The sequence below is a fragment of the Arachis hypogaea genome, chromosome 13, assembly GCF_003086295.3.
Source record: "Arachis hypogaea cultivar Tifrunner chromosome 13, arahy.Tifrunner.gnm2.J5K5, whole genome shotgun sequence".
NCBI classification, from domain to species: Eukaryota; Viridiplantae; Streptophyta; class Magnoliopsida; order Fabales; family Fabaceae; genus Arachis; species Arachis hypogaea.
In genome coordinates, this window is record NC_092048.1 from 90,327,597 (window position 1) to 90,331,994 (window position 4,398).

Sequence of the window (4,398 nt, forward strand, 5' to 3'; positions counted from 1 at the left end):
TTTTGTTTTTCTTTGTTATTTTCAATTCTGTTTGCTAACCCACTAACTGTTTGATATATTGCATCACCCACAACTAACAATAACTCTGACACAGATACTGTCTGCACCTATTTTCTCTGCTTGTACTTGTTGGTTGTATGACAGGGAGAAGAAGTGGGGCTTCAACTTCCTTTGATTCTGAACCAGAGAGAACCTTCCTTAGACTAAGGAGGGAGGCAAAAGGAAAACGAGTAGTTGGTGCTGAAGAAGAAGAGGAACAGTTTGAGGAATACTTTGAACCAAACATGGAAGAAAACATGGAAATTCATCATGAAGAAGAGACTCACAACCATGGCAGAGGAGGTGGAGCAAATCATGCTGGGGAGGATAGAAGAGTTTTGGGCTCTTACATTAATCCAAACCCAGGCAATTGTGGAAGTAGCATCCAAAAGCCAACAATCCATGCCAACAACTTTGAACTTAAACCACAGCTCATCACCCTTGTTCAGAACAACTGTTCATTTGGAAGAGGTGTTCAAGAAGATCCCAACCAACATTTGACCACCTTCCTGAGAATATGTGACACAGTGAAATCTAATGGTGTTCATCCTGACGCCTATAGATTGCTCTTATTTCCCTTCTCACTCAGAGACAACTTGGGAGGATGTGGTGAATAAATTCTTAGCAAGATTCTACCCTCCTCAACGAATCAATAGGCTGAGAGCTAAGGTTCAAACCTTCAGGCAACAGGATAGTGAGACTCTGTATGAAGCATGGGAGAGGTTTAAAGACTTAACAAGGAGGTGTCCACCTGACATGTTCAACGAATGGGTCCAGCTGCACATTTTCTATGAAGGGCTCTCTTATGAGTCAAAGAAGGCAGTAGACCATTCATCTGGAGGGTCCTTGAACAAGAAGAAGACCATTGAGGAAGCCATAGATGTTATTGAAACAGTAGCAGAAAACGACTACTTATATGCTTCCGAAAGAGGGAACACAAGAGGAGTGATGGAGCTAAACAATGTAGACGCTCTGTTGGCCCAAAACAAGCTCATTACCCACCAGCTGGCTGACCTCACCAAGAAGATGGAGATGAACCAAGTAGCAGCAATCTCCACTTCATCAACAACACAAGAAGGAGTAAACCAAGAAGCAGAAGGGAGTCAGGAGCAAGCCAACTACATTGGGAATTCACCAAGGAAAAACTATGATCTATACTCCAAGACTTACAACCCTGGATGGAGAAATCACCCGCACTTTGGGTGGGGAAGTGAGCAAGATCAAAACCAAGACCAGAGACGTTACAACTCCAACAACAATGCAGCTCACCAACAATTCACCCAGAGGACATCTCAACACCCCCACAACAACACTTCTCCACATACTTATCAAAACCAAAACAGCACATCTGCTCCGAACCACTCATCAATTGATGACAGGCTCTCTAAGATTGAAGCCTTACTTGAAGGAATATGCCAAGAGATTCAAGAAAATAAGGTGTTCAAAGAGGAGGTGCGAGCCAATATTAAGAACCAGGGAGAAACCATTAGGAAGATGGAATTCCAGGTGGGATATTTAGCTGAGAAGATTCCCAAACCTACTGATAGTTTCCCAAGTGACACTGAGAAAAACCCCAACGGAGAAACAAAGAAAGTAAGATGGGAAGATTGCAAAATGGTCACTACAAGTGATCAAGAGATTGAAGACAAGAAAGGCAAAATGTGCAAACAACCTGAAGACAACTCAACAAAGGAGGAGGATAGAGATCACAAAGAACCAGAAATCTCACAACAAGAGCTGCTGAAGCTCTATGCACCATTCCCTCAACTGCTCAATGGTGCTGTGGGAAAAAGAATATACTCAAGGTTCCTAGACTTGTTTGCATCTCTGCATGTGAACATACCATTCATCAAGGCAATTCAACAAATGCCTGCATTCATCAAGTATATGAAGGAACTTCTTCCTAGGAAAAGCTCACTCAAGGGAGGGCAGACTATAGTGATGAACAAGGAATGTAGTGCCCTTATTCAACCTGAGTTGCCTACAAAAAGAAGAGACCCAGCAAGTTTTCATATCCCTTGTGCCATAGGTGAAAATATGTTCGACAGAGCACTATGCGATTTAGGGGCCAGCATCAACTTACTGCCCTTATCCCTGGTGAAGAGGCTGCAGATCAATGAGATAATGTCCACAGATGTCATTATCAGACTGGCTAACAAAACTCAAAAGCAAGCAATAGCAGTGGTGGAAAATGTGTTGCTAAAGGTTGGGAAGTACTTTCTCCCAACAGACTTTGTCATTCTGGACATGGAAGAAAGTCACACTCACCCAATCATATTAGAAAGACAATTTCTAGCTACGGCCAGAGCACTTATCGATGTAGAGAAAGGGGAGCTAATATTGAGAATCCATGATGAACGACTCAGCTTCAATGTTTTCAAACTCTCACAAGAAACAGATCAAGAGGACAAGGAACTAAGCACAAATGATAATGAGACACTGAAGGGGGAAACAAGCACTGAAGCACAGCCAGTTCATTCTGAGATCCTCTTAACTGACAAACAAGGAAAACAGCAATTGCCACAGCTCAAGGAAAAGTTGGATGAACCTAAACCTCTAGAGACAGGTGAAGACAGCACCACAGCTCCCTTAGAAAAAGAGGTCACCAAGGGGAAGGCAACCTCAAAAGAAACAATGAAGAAGGTATCGAGAGGGTGGAAGAATAAGAAGATCCCCACGGAAGACTTCTCTCCAAGGGATAGAGTTGTCTCAGCCTACTTTCCAGATATTCCACCTAATCTCCCTACTGTGCCATCTCAATTACCCAAGGTCTTCACTATCAACAAAGTTCTTTTCCTGGAACATGTGGAGATCATTGATCCTACCAATGGATACAAATCCACAGCAAGAGGGAGGTCTTTAAGCACTACCAACCACCATGATGAAGGAAAAACGTCAAGCTAGTGACGCTAAAGAAGCGCTTCATGGGAGGCAACCCATATTTTATATGCTTTCAGATGATAATGAATAAGTCAATCTTTATGAGCTTCAATCCAAACTTAGCAAACAATTGGAAATCTTCTTATGCAGAATATAGTGAGGAACAAGTTTGGTGTTCAAAGCAAACCAAGTTGCATGCTAGTCTTGGAAGCTTTGAACACAAAACCTTCATCACAGTGCTTCAAACTAAGTTTGGTGTCACCCCATGGTGCCACCAAAATGCATATAAGGAACCACCAATAGTTAGTTAGTTAGTTGAAATTCATAAACAAACAATCAAATCCTTTCTTTCATTTTATTCTAGCCGTAGAGTTTTAATTTTCTTTATATTAATTCCCCTATTTCAAATCTTTATAGGAAAGGAAAAGAAGCATAAAAAGGGATTGATTGGACAATTAAATGGGGGAGATTTCGCCACTTAATGAAGAGCACTACACACATGTCTCAAGAGGAAACGCATGGGGAAACGCTGCCATGCAACATTGGAGAAAGAAAGCCCTTGAAGACCGAACCAATCACTCTCATTAAAGTGATGATCCTTGTTTTTCCTTCATATACAACCCCATCCGTCCATCTAGTAAACATTCATGCAATCCACATCCTTCACTCACTCATGATTTTCTTATATAAGTGAACTTTAGTGCATGCTCACTCCTCACTTCCAAATCCCCACTCTCCACACTTCTATTGGAACGCTAAACTCTTCATCACAATTTGCTTTAACCAACCCACTCTTCATCTATCCGAAGCCCCAAACCCCCTCAAACAACAATTCATGTCATGGCATCATCAAGCTCAAAGAGGCAAAAGAGGAAGGGGCCTATGGAGAGTGCTCCTTTTGATGACAAGAGATTCAAGACTGCCTTTCATGAGCATGAATTTGAGCGGATAAGTGCCAGAAGGATATTTCCAGAATTAATCTTCCAAATCAATGCCAGTAAATCACCACAGATTTGGAGAAAAATCGAACAGAGGGGGTGGCAATTGCTCACCAGTCCAGAGGGGAAAATCAATGGAAACCTCATTAAAGAATTCTGTGCAAATGCAGTTAGAGAGGATAAGACCAAAGCCCTAACCTTCAAAAGTTATGTGAGAGGAAGGGAGGTGGACTTCAGCCCAAGTGCCATAACAAGAGCTCTTCACTTGAAATCACCTCATTTTGATGAGGAGAGTTATCAGGCAAGGATAAGTAGAAGCCCCGATAAGGATGAACTCTCAAAAAAAAAAAGCCATCAATGCCCACGTTAGAGAGTCACGTTAACCAGGTTAACGTGGCCTCTAACGAGGAGAAGAGAAGTTGAGCCAACGTTAGTGACACTCAATATTGTCACTAACGTTGGCAATCACTCATAAGTGGCCACGTTAGAAGACACGTTAACCTAGTTAACGTGGCCTCTAACGTTAAAGGGGGGAAGAGAA

At 42.2% G+C, this 4,398-nt stretch overlaps 1 non-coding gene across 1 annotated transcript; it reads right to left on the reverse strand.

Annotated features, from left to right (window-relative positions):
* Positions 1–693: 693 nt before the first annotated feature.
* Positions 694–797, reverse strand: LOC112738903 (small nucleolar RNA R71). The gene has a single exon (XR_003169852.1). It is a non-coding gene; the product is annotated as a small nucleolar RNA R71 (small nucleolar RNA).
* Positions 798–4,398: the final 3,601 nt, after the last annotated feature.